The sequence below is a fragment of the Ovis aries genome, chromosome 2 (genome assembly GCF_016772045.2).
Source record: "Ovis aries strain OAR_USU_Benz2616 breed Rambouillet chromosome 2, ARS-UI_Ramb_v3.0, whole genome shotgun sequence".
Classification (NCBI taxonomy): Eukaryota; Metazoa; Chordata; class Mammalia; order Artiodactyla; family Bovidae; genus Ovis; species Ovis aries.
Window position 1 is genome coordinate 194747007 of NC_056055.1, and position 20900 is coordinate 194767906.

General features: G+C 38.9%; 1 long non-coding RNA gene across 1 annotated transcript in view; it reads left to right on the forward strand.

The window, feature by feature from the left end:
• LOC121818551 (uncharacterized) overlaps positions 1-19418 on the forward strand; it is a 32207-nt gene extending 12789 nt beyond the window's left edge. Inside the window, exons 2-3 of the long non-coding RNA XR_006058517.2 lie at positions 6974-7052; positions 7991-19418. This is a non-coding gene — a long non-coding RNA (uncharacterized LOC121818551). The remainder of the gene's footprint in view (positions 1-6973; positions 7053-7990) is intronic.
• Positions 19419-20900: the final 1482 nt, after the last annotated feature.

A 20900-nucleotide genomic window follows, 5' to 3' on the forward strand; every position in this document is an offset into this window, starting at 1 on the left:
GAGGTTGGTTTGGATATAGACTGACATTATGCAGGGGTGCACTTCTCTAGAATAATTCAAGTATACAGGAGTCACTTTGGGAGGTGGTCCATGAGTCACTAGGAAGAAGAAAACCCATCAAATGAGGCAGGGCAAACAATCCTGATGTGAATAGCTGACTCATTAGAAAAGACCCTGATGCTGGGAAAGACTGAGGGCAGGAGGAGAAGGGGATGACAGAGGACGAGATTCTTGGATGGCATCACTCTCTCAATGGACATGAGTTTGAGCAAGTTCCGGCAGATGGTGAAGGACAGGGAAGCCTGTTGTGCTGTAGTCCATGGGATTGCAAAGAGTTAGACACAACTGAGTGACTGAACAATAGCCACTGTACAAAACTGAAGCTCATCTCTGCTGGGAACTCTACAGGACTGTGTACAATCAATCTCAAAGTTTTCCTAACTAAGGGACCATGAAGCTGGGGTAGCTGTTCTCCCATCTCCATCTATCATTGGCAGGGTACTGCTCCCAAGAGAATTATCTGTCTGGCACTACCATCCCACTCCATATGTGTGGACCTAGAGAAAGTCCTGCCTTGAAGAGTTACAGATGCTTGCAGTTGGAAAAAATGTTTAGACCAGTGAGTGTGAATAAAATGTGGATGGGATTCTAAGAGTGCCACATTTATTTTAAAAGCAAATAAAGGAGAAAAAAATCATATAAAATAGAAAAATATTTAAAAAAATTACATATAAGAGTAAACAATTAGCTTGGAGCTTCCCATGTGGCTCAGTGTTAAAGAATCCACCTGCCAGTGCAAGAGATATGGATTCAATCCAGGTAGGGAGGATTCCCTGGAGAAGGAAATGGCAACCCACTCCAGTGTTTTTGCTTGAAAAATCCCATGGACAGAGGAGCCTTGTGGGCTAGCCCATGGGTTGCAAAAGAGTTGGACACGACTTAACGACTAAACACGCAACAAATTTTGTCAGATGATGTCAATCCACCTATCACTTTGTCTGTCTATCATCCTTTTATCTATCTATCTTTGATTCTGCTACTAATCTATTTACTACTTATTTGTCAAATATAGGCCATTTGATAGCCATGTATTTGGTTTATTACACTTTATATATTTCTAACATTTTCTCTCTGAATTTGCTATGTCATAGCCTATACAAATGGAGAAGGCAATGGCAATCCACTCCAGTACTCTTGCCTGGAAAATCCCATGGATGGAGGAGCCTGGTAGGCTGCAGTCCATGGGGTCGCTAAGAGTCAGACACGACTGAGCGACTTCACTTTCACTTTTCACTTTCATGCATTGGAGCAGGAAATGGCAACCCACTCCAGTGTTCTTGCCTGAAGAACCCCAGGGATGGGGGAGCCTCATAGGCTGCCGTCTATGGGGTCTCACAGAGTCGGACACGACTGAAGTGACTTAGCAGCAGCAGCAGCCTAAACAAATAAGTCTGATTCATTTTCTATTATTATGTAAGGGAATCATTTCTTAAGTCTTTATGCCATTTTCCAACTTTTCCTTATGTATGTATGTGTGTAATTAATCTATCAATCATCATTCAGTTATATTACCTGCTTCCCAAAGTTGAGTTTATTTGAACAGGATTATGTGCAACTAGTTTGTTTATGTATTTGCTAACCCCGTGATAATACATTTCTTGAAAACACATACATTTCTATTTCCCTACATCTTAGAATTGGGAGTTCCTTTCTAGTTGTAAACTTTGATGAAGTTACAAACTGACATTCCTCAAAACCACAAATTATTCTTGCATATAACTATTTAAATATTATAAAATGGAACCATTTTATATTATGACCTTGAATCCCTCTTACCTACAAATTACTTTGCATGATTCAAGGCTACGGTTTTTCCAGTGGTCATGTATGGATGTGAGAGTTGGACTGTGAAGAAAGCTGAGCACTGAAGAATTGATGCTTTTCAACTGTGGTGTTGAAGAAGACTCTTGAGAGTCCCTTGGACTGCAAAGAGATCCAACCAGTCCATCCTAAAGGAGATCAGCCCTAGGATTTCTTTGGAAGGAATGATGCTAAAGCTGAAACTCCAATACTTTGGCCACCTCATGCGAAGAGTTGACTCATTGGAAAAGACTCTGATGCTGGGAGGGACTGGGGGCAGTAGGAGAAGGGAACAACAGAGGATGAGATGGCTGGATGGCATCACTGACTCAATGGATGTGAGTCTGAGTGAACTCCGGGAGTTGGCGATGGACAAGGAGGCCTGGCGTGCTGCGATTCATGGGGTCACAAAGAGTCGGACACGACTGAGTGACTGAACTGAACTGAATACAATTTGACACTTTAAAACAGAAAATTTATAACAAAATTAATAAAATAATAATATAGTCAACAAATAATTTCCCTGTTCAAAAAGCATTGAGATCTAAGGCTCTCATCTTTCAATTTTTTGATCTCAGAGTTTTTCTTTTGTAAAAAGATAGCTGCTTTATTTTTCTGTGGTTGGCATTTTCCACCTTTTACTTTTCTTGAGCTCTGTTATTAGCCTTCTCTACTTTGAGTTTGTTTCCTTGCTCTTTATTTTTACAAGTTGCATTTAAATTTACTTTTGTCCTTTCTTGTTCTTTTTATCAAAATAGTAGCTTTTTATTCTATTTATTCCTAGAAACCTGACCTAATTACTTATTGAAGGTTCAGGACTTAATAGTATCAACTTTCAGTGTAGCCAAGTTGATTTCTTCTTTTATTTATAGTTTCTGTTATTTATTAGTAGAATGGTTTCTTGCACCCAAGTCCTAAAGAATATCTGATGTCCCTGAATTATTTTGTCTCTTAGACTTCTATTTTGGAAACTGTCCTCATATTTTCCTAAGCTTCCCAAGCTGGCATAATTGAAATTCACTTTCTTAGTGTTTCTGGTTCCCTGTCCTTTTTCATAAAATCACAAAATTCATTAACTTGTAATTATGTTAATTAATCTTATTTCCTTTGGCTTTAATTGACATAAAGCAACACAAAAGAGCAATACCCATAAAGGAAATCTGGGACAATAGGACCTAGAAACCCAATTCACTTTACTCGTCCCTCCCAATATTTTTCTATACAGATTAAATCACTGAGACATTCAGCTCTAACAGAAACTTATTTCAAGTTTTTCTATCTTGCCTCCTCAGTTCAGTTGCTCAGTCGGGTCCGACTCTTTGTTTTCCCGTGAACCACAGCACGCCAAGCCTCCCTGTCCATCACCAACTTCCTTAGTCCACCCAAACCCATGTCCATTGAGTCAGTGATGCCATCTCATCCTCTGTCGTCCTCTTCTCCTGCCTTCAATCTTTCCCAGCATCAGGGGCTTTTCCAATGAGTCAACTCTTCGCATCAGGTGGCCAAAGTATTGGAGTTTCAGCTTCAGCATCAGAACTTCCAATGAACACCCAGGACTGATCTCCTTTAGGATGGACTGATTGGATCTCCTCGCAGTTCAAGGGACTCCCAAGAGTCTTCTCCAAAACCACAGTTCAAAAGCATCAGTTCTTCTGGGCTCAGCTTTCTTGAGAGTCCAACTCTCACATCCATACATGACCACCGGAAAAACTATATCCTTGACTAGATGGACCTTTGTTGGCAAAGTGATATCTCTGATTTTTAATATGCTGTCTAGGTTGGTCATAACTTTCCTTCCAAGGAGTAAGCGTCTTTTAATTTCATGGCTGCGATCACCATCTGCAGTGATTTTGGAGCCCAGAAAATACAGTCAGCCACTGTTTCCCCATCTATTTGCCATGAAGTGATGGAACAGATGCCATAATCTTAGTTTTCTGAATGTTGAGATTTAAGCCAACTTTTTCACTCTCCTCTTTCACTTTCACCAAGAGGCTCTTTAGTTATTCTCCTCCCCAGTACACCTACAAAATTCAAAAGGAAAAAAATAATCAGTTTACACTTGTATCTCTCTACAACATTGCTACTTAAAATGTGTACTCAGATGTACACATTTGTCTTCAGAAACTTGTTTGTGTGAAATATTTCCTGCCATATTGATGGGCAAGAAATGTCACAGCCATCAGAGATTTCTGGCCTCCAAATGTGAATGAGAGCTCCCAAAAGGGAACACAGTGCCTGCAATCCTGCAGATGCTCCCACCCACCATGGTGATTGCTGAGGACCTCAGAGAGAATACAAGAAGCAGCCATCCACCACACCTTTGTGAACAAGGAATTAAGGATGTAAACAATCAAGAAACAGGATTTGGGCCCAGATAGCTGAGCTGAATATAAAAGGAATGAATTCAGTGAGCGCAGAGGCTTATATCTTCCCATGCATACAAACACTCTAAATTCCTCAGTGTGATATCTGGTTTTCCTTACTGCTAAACAATCTTTGATGTTCAGACTGCCTGTCCGCTATGTTACAAAACTGTATATAGCCTGACGCCCTCTCCTGCCACCTTGGAGCAGTTTTCTCAGACTATTTCATTGGAAGGACTCATTCCGAAGCTGAAGCTCAAATACTTTGGCCACTTGATGTGAAGAACCCGCTCATGGGAAAGGACCCTGATGTTGCGAAAGATTGAAGGCAGGAGGAGAAGGGGAAGACAGAGGATGAGATGGTTGGATAGCATCACTGAATCAATGGACCTGAGTTTGAGCAAGTGCCAAGAGATGGTGAAGGACAGGGAAGCCTGGCATGCCGCAGTCCATGGGATCGCAAAATGTCGGACACGACTGAGAGACTAAACAACAACAATCAATTCTTACAGATTTTAAATTATTACTATATAATAGTAGAATAGATAATTCTCAATTATGTCAATTGATACCTAGTTTTTCTTCTTTCATTAACTTGTTTTTACAAGTTAAATCACAGAGGCATTATCCTTAAATCATTTCACATACACACTCTCTGAATACTTGTACTATTAATCTATTTCTCTATTTTAAAGTGATCACTAATGAATGGTTATGTAGATAAATTTAATACCTTTTATATTATCATTGTTATTGCATTTTATGTTTGCAGTAGCAATCACTAATGCTTAAGAACTGCATTTTTATTGAACTCTTATTGAGATAATTATTGATTCCCATACAGTTGTAGGAAATAATGCAGAGAGAGCCCATGTATCCTAAAACACATTTCTTTCAAAGGTAACACTCTGTAAATTATCTGATGATATCGCAACTAGGATATTGACATAGATATGATCCACCAATCTTAGTCAGATTTCCTCAATTTTACTTGATGTGTATGTGTACATTTTGTTCTATATAATTTTATCACATGTAGGTACATGAATCTGTCACTAAAATCAAGATACAGCCACGAAGATTCCAGTATTGTCATTTTATAACCTCTTTGCTATCCTCAACTCCTACTGTTTCTAAATCTAGGGGATTGTTAATCTGATTGCCATTTCTAAAATTTTTCATTTTAAAATATTATACAAATAGAATCATTCAATATACTACCATGCAGGATTGGCTTTTTTACTCAACACGGTTCTTTGAAGACCCGTCCAAGTATAGATAGTTTGTTCATTTTTTCATGTATAGATAGTTTGTTCATTTTTTTATTACTAAGAAATGATTCTTTGTATGGATGGACCAGTTTGTTTAGTCATCCTTATGCTGGACATCTGAGGGATATTTTGACCATTTCTAGATTTTGGCTGTTTCAAGTGAAATGTATGAATATTTGTGCACAGTTTCCTGGGTGACTATGTTTTCATAAGTTTTAATTTAATTTTTACTTCAACTGGCTGATAGTCCCAACATGTAAAGTACATAAGATTTTCCCTCTAATTTAAACCTATAATTGAAAATGGACAATCAGATAATTATAATTCTAAAGCATGTCTTGTCCGTATTACTCATTAAATGGATTACAAAAGATGGTAATCAGTGTGATTATGTGATCATAGTCTTGCAGACACATACTGTTTAATATGACTTTGGTTATTTAACCTTTCAAAGACCAAGAATGAAACTGCACTAAATAGAAGATTTTAAATAAGTATTGCAGCCAAATGTTAGTGCTTTCCTAATAATGCCCAGAACAAGCCTAACTACTGCGCCTATTAAGCTTTGAACAGTTGCACTATTCACCTGGTAATAGTTAAACACATTAGTGAATAGGGGAGAAAAAAATGCATGTTCTTTATGACAGATGTTTTATATACTTCCAATAATTTTGTGTTTGTATGTGTGTTTGTGTGTGTATGTATGTATGTATATGTATGTATCTATTATTAAACTTCTAAATTTAGCTCATTCTTCATCCATCCATTCAACAAATGACTCTTAAATGTCTGTTATATGGAATTCCTATAATGTATGCTTATGACTTATAGGTTAAACAATGCAGTCTTTGGGCTTCCCTAGTGCCTCAGTGGTAAAGAACCGGCCTGCAGTGCAGGAGATGCAGGTTCAATCCCTGGGTCTAGAAGATCCTCTGCAGAAGGGAACGGCAACCCACTTGAGTGTTCTTGCTTGGTAAATGCCATGGACAGAGGAGCCTGGTGGGCTACAGACCATAGGGTCACAAAGATTCAGATATGACTTAGCAACTAAACAATGAAGGTGAAATATGACCTTTAGTATGAAAGAATTTCTTGTATAAGGGATATAAATATATATGGATGAAATTAAAAAAAATCTATGTTGTAGTTATGACTAATTAGTATTTCTGGAAGATAGTAAGGAATAATATTAGGAATTTACAACTATACAGAGAAAATAATTTTTTTTTAGTACTACACAGATAACCAGAATTTCTTTGTGTGTGCAGAGAGAGAGGAAGATCAACTTTTTATTAAAAGTATTTTTCTAGATAGATCCTATTGAGATATGAATTTATATTTTAATTCCTCCTTCTTGCTTTCTTTCCCACACAGGTAGGTCGCATTTTTTACTTAACTCCCTCAGTTATGTTTCAGGAATGAACGCCAAGATGATCTGCAAAATTTACTGACTTTGATTTTCTCAAATTATTTTCCCAGGGGAACTTAGATTTGCCCAATGGAAGAAGAGGACCCTTGGATGGAGACTGAATCTGTTAAGGAACAAGAGGGTTGGCTGGTGAGGCAAGCTTTTTCAGAAACTGAGGCAGATTCTTCTTACTGAAGGAGATGCATAGGAAGACTGCCTTTCTCTGAGTAATATGTCTTGAGAACAGCTTTCTTAAGGGAACACCAAGGATGTGGGAAACTGTGAGACAAGAAGGGGTACCTGGTACATTTAGGCATCAGGTTTATGGCGCCCATCACAGATTTCTTTTAATTATAGAATACCATCCCCAGATCTGAAGAGTCACTGAAAAAAAAGTGAGGGACATCTCAGTGACTATGAAACTGCCTCCGTAATGTGGCTTCCCTGGTGGCTCAGAGGTTAAAGCATCTGCCTCCAATGTGGGAGACCCGGGTTCGATCCAAGGATCGGGAAGATCCCCTGGAGAAGGAAATGGCAACCCACTCCAGTATTCTTGCCTGGAGAATCCCATGGACTGAGGAGCCTGGTGGGCTGCAGTCCACGGGGTCACAAAGAGTTGGACACGACTGCGTGACTTTACTTACTTAATGTGGTGTAAGACCTTGACAAGAAGCATAATGTAGACAAAAGGAAAGGCTGTGCAATGATGATTCCTAGTGTCTCCAGCTTGGGAGAATAAGGCACAAAAATAAAATTACAGTGGTCTTTAAGGCACAAAGGGAAGCAATGTTTTATTTGCACACTTGAGTTTGTGGCCTGAGAGTCATGTCTGCTCATGAGGCTACTCTGGGACAGAAATGAGTTTTTCTGTCCTGGGTGTTGGTCTGATGCTTAGGGTTTTTAAAGAAAGGGATTGTGGGTTTCCATGGTGGCTCAGTTGGTAAATATCCAATATCCACCCATTCCAGTATTCTTGCCTGGGAAAATAAATCCCATGGACAGAGTAGCCCAGCAGGCTACAGTTCATGAGGTTGCAAGAGTCGGCAAAGACTTAGAATCTAAACCAGCACCACCTGTGATCATTTCAGCAGAGAAGAAGGAGGGACTGGTGGAGACAATCACAGCTCAGGGGAAGAGCCAAAACAGAGGAGGAGATGAGTTTGACTGCACTGAAGAAGCAGAGAAAGAAGAACAGAGCGTCTAAAGGGGAAATGGTAAATGTGGATGATGTGAATCTCTCTCTGCCTTCCTTAAATAATCTTTAACAAACTAAAAACTAAAATCCTGAAATGAGGAGTGTGACAGGACTAAAATACAAAGAAGTTCAGTTCAATTCAGTCGCTCAGTCATGTTTGACTCTTTGTGACCCCATGGACTGCAGCACGCCAGGCTTTCCTGTCCATTGTGAACATCCAGAGCCTGCACAAACTCGTGTTCATCGAGTCAGTGAAGCCATCTAACCATCTCATCATCTGTTATCCTCTTCTCCTCTCGCCTTCATCTTTCCCAGCATCAGGATATTTCCAATCAGTTAGTTCTTCACATCAGGTGGCCACAGTATTAGAGTTTCAGCTTCAGCATCAGTCCTTCCAATGAATATTCAGGACTGATTTCCTTTAGGATAGACTGGTTGGATCTCCTTGCAGTCCAAGGGACTTTCAAGAGTCCTCTCCAACACCACAGTTCAAAAGCATCAGTTATTCACCACTCAGCTTTCTTTATATTCCAACTCTCACATCTATACATGACTACTAGAAAAACCATAGCCTTGACTAGACAGACCTTTGTTGGCAAAGTAATGACTCTGCTTTTTAATACACTGTTTAGGTTGGTCATAGCTTTCCTTCCAAGGAGCAAGTGTCTTTTAATTTCATGTCTGCAGTCACCATCTGCAGTGATTTTGGAGCCCCCAAAAATAAAGTCTGACACTATTTCCACTGTTTCCCCATCTATTTCCCATGAAGTGATGGGACCAGATGCCATGATCTTCGTTTTCTGAATGTTGAGCTTTAAGCCAACTTTTTCACTCTCCTCTTTCACTTTCATCAAGAGGCTCTTTAGTTCTTCTTTGCTTTATGCCATAAGGGTGGTATCGTCTGCATATCTGAGGTTATTGATATTTCTCCTGGCAATCTTGATATCAGCTTGTGCTTCTTCCAGTCCAGTGCTTCTCATGATGTACTCTGCATATAAGTTAAATAAGCAGGGTGACAATATGCAGCCCTGACATATTCCTTTCCCAATTTGGAACCAGTCTGTTGTTCCATGTCCAGTTCTAACTATTGCTTCTTAACCTGCATACAGATTTCTCAGGAGGCAGGTCAGGCGGTCTGATATTCCTATCTCTTTAAGAATTCCCCACAGTTTATTGTGATCCGCACAGTTAAAGGCTTTGGCATAGTCAATAAAGCAGAAATAGATGTTTTTCTGGAACTCTCTTGCTTTTTCGATGATCCAACAGATATTGCCAATTTGGTCTCTAGTTCCTCTGCCTTTTCTAAATCCAGCTTGAACATCTAGAAGTTCATGTTTCATGTAATGTTAAGGCCTGGCTTAAAGAATTTTGAGCAGTACTTTGCTATCATGTGAGATGAGTGCAAATGTGTGGTAGTTTGAACATTCTTTGACATTGCCTTTCTTTGGGATTGGAATGAAAACTGACATTTTCCAGTCCTATGGACACTGCTGAGTTTTCCAAATTTACTGGCATATTGAGTGCAGCACTTCCACAGCATCATCTTTTAGGAATTGAAGTAGCTCAACTGGAATTCCACTATCTCCACTAGCTTTGTTCGTAGTGATGCTTCCTAAGGCTCACTTGACTTCGCATTACAGGATGTCTGGCTCTAGGTGAGTGATCACACCATCGTGGTTATCTGGGTCATAAAGATCTTTTTTGTATAGTTCTGTGTATTCTTGCCATCTCTTCTTAATATCTTCTGCTTCTTTTAGGCCAATACCATTTCTGTCCTTTATTTTGCCCATTTTTGCTTTAAATTTCCCTTGGTGTCTCTAATTTTTTGAAGAGATCTCTAGTCTTTCCCATTCTATTGTTTTCCTCTATTTCTTTGCACTGGAATATAAAACAGTGAAGGGGTTAATGTGTGCATAGTGATTTGAATGAGGTAGACAGAGATAGGCTGGTAGGAAAGGGAAACACCTGACATCTGGGCTAGTAATTGAGTATTAAGGTAGCCAAAAATCCAAGTTTCACTTTTATCTCAATAATCTATATATACAAATGTATATATAATAAAAATATGATATACCTTGTGTTTGTATATACAAGTGTGTGTATGTATATGTGAGTGTAAATTCTGAAAGCAAACTTCTGTCTGCCTGGCAGTTACCAATTTTGGTTTCTATTGCTTTGGCTTTATCACAAAAGCTATGTGCAATATAGACTATTTAGGAAGAAGCTAAAGTAATAAAAGTAGCTATGTATTTTGGAAGTCACTGCTAAAATAATCTATGGAGTCCCTTATCACTGAACACCTACTAGAGTCTTTGATTTTGTGCAATGATATAAAAAAAGAAACTTAATTTTTGTTAATGTAGTGAGTTCGTTGGAGACAAAGCCCTGATGTAGCTCTCATAGTATTATCATTTGTGCTGTAAACAGAGGTTTTAAGAAAGCAAACAGTGTAATGCTGAGATTTCTCTCTGGGTTTAGAAATAAAAAGAAAGGAATCTGCACATTTCCTATGTTACAGGATCTTGTGAGCATTGGTATTTTGTTTTTCCTCTCCATCCATCACCTGGAGAGTTTGACATTTACTGTTTGCCAGTGATGAGTCTGAGAGGAGAAAGATGGGTCAGCTGATGCTAAAGTCAGCAGAGGCTATAACATTAACACCAATAAAGTTGTCAAACTATCTTGACACTTTCCTCTTTAGTCCTCTGGTTTTACTTTTCCTAGGAGCATTTGGATGCTGACAGATTTGTGCAGTGCAAGCCTGGGAGTCATTTAATGCAGGCACACTTCACAGCTACAAATCTCACATTACAGTCATGTGATGTTAGGACAAGGAGAAAGGAATCTTCTCCGTGTGTCTTGGGACAAAAGTTTGCTCCTTGTTACTCTCTAAGAAGGGCTTTCCTGGTGGCTCAGACGGTAAGGAATCTGCCCATAACGTGGGAGACCCAAGTCTGATCCCTGGCTTGAGAAGATTCCCTGGAGAATGGAATGGTTATCCATTCTAGTATTCTTACCTGGAAAATTCCATGGACAGAGTAGTCTGGCAGGCTACAGTACATGGGATCACAAAGAGCCAGACACGACTGAGCAACTCACACTTTCACCCCCTAAGAGAGATTCTTCCATGGTGTAACTACCTCCCTTGTTCAAACTTGACTTTAGATTAAAGCCTCATCTCACCCAATCTCTAACTTTACAAAATAGCATGAAAAATCTTGTACAATAAAAGTTGCAGAGGATGGCAGAAAACTAAATTGAGAAAAACAGCAGAAATGTTTTAGAATTTTAGAGAAATTGCTAGAAAAAGCCAATAATTGTATTTTTGATGAAAAATTATATAAAAAGAATAAAAATGAATCATATGCTAATTAATAAAGTCCTTTTAGTCAATTGACAAAATTCAGATCACCAGTTATTTACTGAGTGTACACAGAACTGAGAACTTGTCCTAAAATAGTTAAAATCATGTCAGGGAAATGAAACATTCACAGGCTAAAGAAATTAAGTGATGATTAAATTCATGTAATTACAAACTAAGAGTAGTGACAGAGATAGTGAATTAACACTTTAAAGGGGGACTAAAGAGTTTGGAATGGTGAACTTCAGTGCCATCTCTCTGCTGGGGAGCAAAGTGCAGAAGAGCCATTGATAACCAGTGGATAGTCTGAATGAAAGTATAAATGTTCAAGGACATTTTTCCCCATAGAAAGTAAATTACTATTGTATATTCTTAGACATGGGCAAAATAATGAGAGAAGTGACTCTTTAGAAAGATTAATTTGAAAAATAATCAGAAGGGATGGAAAGGGAAGAGACTGTGTGCTTTGTACAAAGTAATAAACCCAGTTATGGTAGACTACAATAGATGAGAGCAAGGAGAAAACATTACCATAATTATCATTGCTTGCTAATAAAAGGGAAAGCCATTTAGGTTGTGATCTCATTGCTGAATGCTAAATTTTACTCTATCCTGATCTGAAACCACCTCTAGAATTTTCATGACCTCTACTTGCTAGCGCTCCCAGGGCACATGAGTTTCCATCTAAGTGAATCCCTAGGCCTTGTTTAAGGACCAGTGACACCTGGAATAATCTGTCCTCATGTACAGGACAGAGCACATGTATTAAGTCCTTAATATAGAAAGCCACCTCATTGTGGCTGTCTTGAGTTTACACTCATCCCTATCAAATGATGATATTTTGTTCACTTTCACTGTTATGTTGTTCTGAATTCCATTTATCACTCAAATTTTAATGCCCAATTTCAGTTATTAGGTGTTCACTCTGCTATGCCACTGCCTCTATATTTCATGTCCTATCTCTTCTCTGTACATCAACTAAAAGCCTCAGATTCCCAACCTTCTTTCCCAGCTGACTCCATAAGGACTTACATCTTGAATGAAAACAGAAGCCTACTTCTTCAGTTGAGTTTAACCTGAGCTCCATATCTCTGAACTTGCTTTTGCTCTTGGGGAACATACTAGTTCCATATTCAGTCTTACTGCACTTAATTAATTCCTACTTGTCACTGTTGGCTTGCCTGCCATGGTACACGCTCTACTTTAGATTTCTGCTGTTGATTTTGAACCCTATCTTCTGTTGGGGAAATTCCCTCCTCTATCCTTCTTGAGTTCTCACGGCCAGGCTAATAATAAAATTGACCCAAGACAGATTAATAGGAAAAACCAAGAAACAAGTTTAAATCATGTGCATGGAAGTCTCATAAAAATGGGACTTAAGAAGTGGTCAAAGAAGACAGTTTTTATACTTTTTAGAGGAAAAAACAATACCTATGAGAGGAATTGTCAGGACAAAGAAACTTAAGTAAACTTAGATTTGGGTGCTTAATTAGAAAGGAATTTAAGCAAATTTTGGACTTGGGTAGTAAATTAGTAAAGAAGTAACAAGTTTTAACAGGCTTCTTGGCCTTAAATTCTCTATTTCTGGTGATAGGTCTTCCTAGGTGGTGCTAATGGTAAAGAAAGTGAAGTCGCTTAGCTGTGTCTGACTTTCTGCGACCTCATGGACTGTAGCTTACCAGACTCCTCAGTCTATGGAGTTTTCCAGGCAAGAGTACTGGAATGGGTTGTCATTTCCTTCCCCATGGGATCTTCCTGACCCAGGGCTTGAACCTAGCTCTCCTGCATTGCAGGTAGATGCTTTACCTTCTGAGCCACCGGGGAAGCCCAATGGTAAAGAACCACCTGCCAATGCAGGAGATGCAGGTTCAATCTCTGGGTGAGGAAGATCCTTGGAGGAAGGCATGGCAACCCACTCCAGTGATGATAAGTCTGTCTTTCTACTTCCCAGTACAGGGAGGGCAACTTTCATGTGGAAGATTTATTTCCTGATTTCAGGGAGAAGTGTCAAAGTCTCTCTCTTGTATCTGCTGGCCACAACTTAAATACTTTTAGTTCAAATAATCAAAATGAAGTTGAAGCATATTTTAGGGCAGCCTGTCTGGGAACCTGACACTTTGATCCCCTTCAAACTGCTTTTTGCCTTACATCTAGAGCTTGATCATGCCTGTTTTTTCTTCTATAGTTGCCTTTGTTGTTGTTGTTGTTGTTAGTTTTGAAGGATCTTTCCATATTTTCACCATTGTAGGTCCCTCAAACATGTCAAAATCCATTTCAAAACTGATTACAGAAAGCATTTTTTTTCTATTTCTCCCATTTATTATGCATTTTACTTACTTAATAGTTTCATTATTTGATTAACACATCTTAAATAAATTAAAGTACACATTTACATTCATTTCAAACCAAACTTATTCTAAAACTGGTTAAATGATCTGTGTGTATATATATATATATATATATATATATATATAAAGTCAAATATATGTGTATATATATATATACATAGCAAAGTCAAATTAAAATATTTTAAAATTAAAGCAAATGAAAAAGAAGAGCACAAAATAAGATGAACATTATCATGTCCTAAATTCTTGGTAGAGATTAGACACAAAACAATAAGCAAAACAAATTCTTCTGAAAAAATTACTAATGAGACTAGACAGTTACTCATATTTGCATTTCCTCATAGAGAAAACCATATACAATATAAGGCTAAATATCTTTAAGAATACTCTTACATTAACCATCTGCAAATTTGAAAGAAATAACATAAATAAATGTTATGATCTGTCATGCATTTCTTTAATTTTGTAAGTACAAAATTGAGTAGTTTTATTTTGAAAAATATATTTAATAGCATATTATATTATAGGCTATTATTTTTTATTCAAGGAATTGAATAATAAAATATTATTTTTATAATTCTATTTAAGAAATTAAAGTTTTAAAATTAAGATGCCAAAGTGTGATTTCAGAACGTCAAGCTAAAGACAATCCAAAACAGAAAAAAAAAAAAAAAAAGGCAGGCAAGACCATCTCTTAGAAAATGTCTTCCAAGATTGGTTCTAAGGGTTTCCTTTCTTGATCTTCTTCTGACTAATTCACCAAGAACTAATGACTTGATACATTGGCCCAGTGGACAGCCAACTTTGAAAAGAGTCTGACAGTCCAGGGAAAAGCAATGCATTCATTGATCAGCTTCTATGGCAACCTTCTTATTTCCTGTTGGCTTCTAGGCTTCTCACTGGTTGTGATGTTAAAAGCCAACAACCCCTCAATTATTAGAATCTGAAGGTGAAGAGGGGTGTCCTGGGTTACAGTTCCTTATATGATAGGTCAGGATGGAAACCGTCTACTTTCAAGTCCATAAGAATTGTGCATCCTTACACTTGAATCTAGAAACAAGCGTGTTTCTAAAAACCTTTCTGGTTTTAAATATCTCTGGAATCTTGTGTCAATCTGAATGAAGATTCAAGTCTCAAAACCCACAGCTTTTTTTTTTCCCCCAATGTAGCAGTTCTTAGCTATCCCAGTTTTTTTTTTTTTTTTTAATACAAAATTGTTAAGATTTGCAATGAACCAAACTGATGATTTAGTTCTAGATAATGGAAAGAAACGTATCTTCTGTGGTGTTGGAGAAGACTGTTGAGAGTTCCTTGGACTGCAAGAAGATCCAACTAGTTCATCCTAAAGGAAATCAGTCCTGAATACTCCTTGGAAGTAGTGATGCTGAAGCTGAAACTCAATACTTTGGCCACCTGATGCAAAGAAATGACTCATTGGAAAAGACCCTAATGGTTGGAAAGATTGAAGGTGGGAGGAGAAGGACGATAGAGGATAAGATGTTTGGATGGCATCACCAACTCAATGGACATGAGTCTGAGTAAACTCTGAGTTGGTGATGGATAGGGAAGCCTTGTGTCCTGCAGTCCATGGGGTCACAAAGAGTCAGACACAACGGAGTGACTGAACGTAATAGAACTGAACCGATGGAAAGAAAATACCCAAGTTAAATGGTGTGACTTTCCTGGATTTAAATTAATAGATAATAGATAAACAACCAGAAAGGCTGAGCACCAAAGAATTGATGCTTTAGAACTGTGGTATTGAGGAGACTCTTGAGAGTCCCTTGGACTGCAGGGAGATCCAACCAGTCCATTCTGAAGGAGATCAACCCTGGGATTTCATTGGAAGGAATGATGCTAAAGCTGAAACTCCAGTACTTTGGCCACCTCATGCGAAGAGTTGACTCATTGGAAAAGACTCTGATGCTGGGAGGGATTGGGGGCAGGAGGAGAAGGGGACGACCGAGGATGAGATGGCTGGATGGCATCACTGACTCGATGGACGTGAGTCTGAGTGAACTCCGGGAGATGGTGATGGACAGGGAGGCCTGGCGTGGTGCGATTCATGGGGTCGCAAAGAGTTGGACACGACTGAGCGACTGAACTGAACAAGAAAGGCAGAATTACTTTCTTTACCTCTTCCTCAGTTCAATCCAGTTCAGTCTCCAGTTGTGTCCGACTGTTTGCGACCCCATGAGCCACAGCATGCAAGGCCTCCAGTTCCATCACCAACTCCCATAATTCACCCAAACTCATGTCCACTGAGTAAGTGATGCCATCCAACCATTTCATCCTCGTTGTCCCCTTCTTCTCTTGCCCTCAATCTTTCCCAGCATCAGGGTCTTTTCAAATGAGTCAGCTCTTCACAGCAGGTGGCCAAATTATTGGAATTTCAGCTTCAACATCAGTCTTTCCAAAGAACACCCAGGACTGTTCTCCTTCAAAATGGACTGGATGGATCTCCTTGCAGTCCAAGGGACTGTCAAGAGTCTTCTCCAACACCACAGTTCAAAAGCATCAAATCGTTGGCATTAGGCTTTCTTCACAATCCAAATCTCACATCCATACATGACTACTGGAAAAACCATAGCCTTTACTAGACGGACCTTTGTTGACAAAGTAATATCTCTGCTTTTTAATATACTGTCTAGATTGGTCATAATTATCCTTCCAAGGAGTAAGTGACTTTTAATTTCGTGGTTGCAATCAAAAACTGCAGTGATTTTAGAGCCAAAAATAAACAAACTCAGCTACTGTTTCCCTATCTATTTGCCTTGAAGTGATGGTACTGGATGCCATGATCTTAATTTTCTGAATGTTGCACTTTAAGCCAACTTTTTCAGTCTCTTCTTTCACTTTTCAAGAGGCTCTTTAGTTCTTCACTTTCTGCTAAAAGGGTGGTGTTATCTGCATATCTGAGCTTATTTATATTTCTCCCATCAATCTTGATTCCAGCTTGTGCTTCTTCCAGCCCAGCATTTCTCATGATGTACTCTGCATATAAATTAAATAAGCAGGATGACAATATACAGCCTTGACGAACTCCTTTCCCCATTTGAAACCAGTTTGTTGTTCCATGTCCAGTTCTAACTGTTGCTTCCTAACCTGCATACAGATTTCTCAAGAGGTAGGTCAGGTGGTCTGGCATTCCTATCACTGTAAGAATTTTCCACAGTTTATTGTGATTCACACAAAGGCTTTGGCATAGTCAATAAAGCAGAAATAGATGTTTTTATGGAACTCTCTTGATTTTTCAGTGATTGAGCAGGTGTTGGCAATTTGGTCTCTGGTTCCTCTGCCTTTTCTAAAACCAGCTTGAATATCTGGAAGTTCACAGTTCACGATTTGTTGAAGTCTGGCTTGGAGAATTTTGAGCATTACTTTGCTAGCATGTGAGATGATTGCAATTGTGTGGTAATCTGAGCAATCTTTGACATTGCCTTTCTTTGGGATTGTAATGAAAACTGACCTTTTCCAGTCCTGTGGCCACTGCTGAGTTTTCCAAATTTGCTGACAAATGGAGTGCAGCACTTTCACAGCATCATCTTTTAGGAATTGAAATCGCTCAACTGGAATTCCATCACCTCCACCTTTGTTCATAGTGATGCTTCCTAAGGCCCACTTGACTTCACATTTCTTGATGTCTGGCTCTAGGTGAGTGATCACACCATCGTGATTATATGGATTTTGAAAATCTTTTTCTGTGCAGTTCTTCTGTGTATTCTTGCCACCTCTTCTTAATATCTTCTGCTTCTGGTAGGTCCAGACCATTTCTGTCCTTTATTGAGCCCATCTTTGCATGAAATGTTTCCTTGGTTTCTCTAGTTTTCTTGAAGAGATCTCTAGTCTTTCCCATTCTGTTGTTTTCCTCTATTTCTTTGCATTGATCTCTGAGGAACGCTTTTGTGTCTCTCCTTGCTATTCTTTGAAACTCTATTCAAATGGGTATATGTTTACATTTCTCCTTTGCTTTTTGCTTCTCTTCTTTTCACAGCTATTTGTAAGTCCTCTCCAGACAGGCATTTTGCTTTTTTTGCATTTCTTTTTCTTGGGGATTGTCTTGATTCCTGTCTCCTGTACAATATCACGAACCTCTGTCCATAGTTCATCAAGCACTCTGTCTATCAAATCTAGTCCCTTAAATCTATTTCTAACTTTATAATCATAAGGGATTTGATTTGGGTCATACCTGAATGGCCTAGTGGTTTCCCCCACTTTCTTCAATTTAAGTTTGAATTTTATAATAAGGAGTTCATGATCTGAGCCACAGTCAGCTCCTGGTCTTATTTTTGCTGACTGTATAGAGCTTCTCCATCTTTGACTGCAAAGAATATAATCATTGTCATTTCAGTGTTGACCATCTGGTGATGTCCATGTGTAGAGTTCTCTCTTGTTTTGTTGGAAGAGGGTGTTTGTTATGACCAGTGCATTCTCTTGACAAAACTCAATTAGCTTTTGCCATGCTTCATTCTGTACTCCAAGGCCAAATTTGCCTGTTACTTCAGGTGTTTCTTGAGTTCCTACGTTTGCATTCCACTCCCCTATAGAAGAGAGGTAAAAAGCAAAGAAGGAAAGATATAAGCATCTGAATGTAGAGTTCCAGAGAATAGCAAGAAGAGATAAGAAAGCCTTTTTCAGCAATCAATGCAAAGAAATAGAGGAAAACAACAGAATGGGAAAGACTAGAGATCTCTTCAAGAAAATTAGAGATATCAAGGGACTATTTCATGCAAAGATGGGCTCGATAAAGGACAGAAATGGTATGGACCTAACAGAAGCAGAAGATATTAAGAAGAGGTGGCAAGAATACACAAAGGAACTATACAAAAAAGATCTTCACGACCCAGATAATCATAATGATGTGATCACTAATCTAGAGCCAGACATCTTTGAAAGTAAAGTCAAGTGGGCCTTAGAAAGCATCACTACGAACAAAGCTAGTGGAGGTGATGGAATTCCAGTTGAGCTGTTTCAAATCCTGAAAGATGATGCTGTGAAAGTGCTGCACTCAATATGCCAGCAAATTTGGAAAACTCAGCAGTGGGCACAGGACTGGAAAAGGTCAGTTTTCATTCCAATTCAAAGAAAGGCAATGCCAAAGAATGCTCAAAGTACCGCACAATTGCACTCATCTCACATGCTAGTAAATAGTAAAGTAATGCTCCAAAATTCTCCAAGCCAGGCTTCAGCAATACGTGAACCGTGAACTTCCTGATGTTCAAGCTGGTTTTAGAAAAGGCAGAGGAACCAGAGATCAAATTGCCAACATCCGTTGGATCATGTAAAAAGCAAGAGAGTTCCGGAAAAACATCTATTTCTGCTTTATTGACTATGCCAAAGCCTTTGACTGTGTGGATCACAATAAACTGTGGAAAATTCTGAAAGAGGTGGGAATACCAGACCACCTAACCTGCCTCTTGAGAAATCTGTATGCAGGTCAGGAAGCAACAGTTAGAACTGGACACGGTTATAAAACTAATAGAGATTTTCCAGGATTAAAGTCCCAGAGAGGAGAATGATGAATACCTTGTATTGACAGAGAAATGCCAGATGGCAATGTATACACACTGTTTAGCTCCAGATTACAAGCATACAAATCATTAAAATATTTATGATACAAAAAAAAAAAAAGAACTAGACAACAGACAACAGACTGGTTGGAAATAGGAAAAGGAGTACGTCAAGGCTGTATATTGTCACCCTGCTTATTTAACTTATATGCAGAGTACGTCATGAGAAACGCTGGACTGGAAGAAACACAAGCTGGAATCAAGATTGCCAGGACAAATATCAATAACCTCAGATATGCAGATGACACCACCCTTATGGCAGAAAGGGAAGAGGAGCTAAAAAGCCTCTTGATGAATGTGAAAGAGGAGAGTGAAAAAGTTGGCTTAAAGCTCAACATTAAGAAAACGAAGATCATGGCATCCGGTCCCATCACTTCATGGGAAATAGATTGGGAAACAGTAGAAACAGTGTCAGACTTTATTTCTGGGGGCTCCAAAATCACTGCAGATGGTGACTGCAGCCATGAAATTAAAAGACACTTACTCCTTGGAAGAAAAGTTATGACCAACCTAGATAGCATATTCAAAAGCAGAGACATTACTTTGCCAATAAAGGTCTGTCTAGTCAAGGCTATGGTTTTTCCTGTGGTTATGTATAGATGTGAGAGTTGAACTGTGAAGAAGACTGAGTGCCGAAGAATTGATGCCTTTGAACTATGGTGTTGGATAAGACTCTTGAGAGTCTTTTGGACTGCAAGGAGATCCAACCAGTCCATTCTGAAGGAGATCAACCCTGGGATTTCATTGGAAGGAATGATGCTAAAGCTGAAACTCCAGTACTTTGGCCACCTCCTGCTAAGAGTTGACTCATTGGAAAAGACTCTGATGCTGGGAGGGATTGGGGCAGGAGGAGAAGGGGACGACAGAGGATGAGATGGCTGGATGGCATCACGGACTCGATGGACGTGAGTCTGAGTGACTTCCTGGAGTTGATGATAGACACGGAGGCCTGGCGTGCTGCGATTCATGGGGTTGCAAAGAGTCGGACACGACTGAGCTACTGAACTGAACTGAATTGAACTGGATAATGGGAACCATATTCACAATTAAGCTTTTAGATAAATATTTGAAGACTATTTCATTTTCATTCATTCATTTATAGCTTTCAGTGGTGTCCTATCCAAACCTGAGTAAAATCCAGTCTTTCTGCCATCTACAAAGCACGATTGACCATCACACGTTACTTTCGTGAGCTCACTCTGAGTCTACTGAGCCTCATTCTTAGTGATTTAGTGAAAATGACCTCCATGCAGCTTTAGAAAGCATGACATTATCTCTCTAGGTCTTTGTATTTCTTTTTATTTTTTTCTGAATTGCTCTTCTCCATATATGTGCATGTATTGCTCACTCCTTTTATGTCTTGCCTAAATATCATCCAACTAGCAAAGAGCTTATGTTACCCTATAAAAAAGGGTATTAGGGTAATGGTGGCCTCATAGAACGAGTTTGGAAGTTTACCTTCCCCTGCAATTTTCTGGAAGAGTTTGAGGAGGATAGGTGTTAGCTCTTCTCGAAATTTTTGGT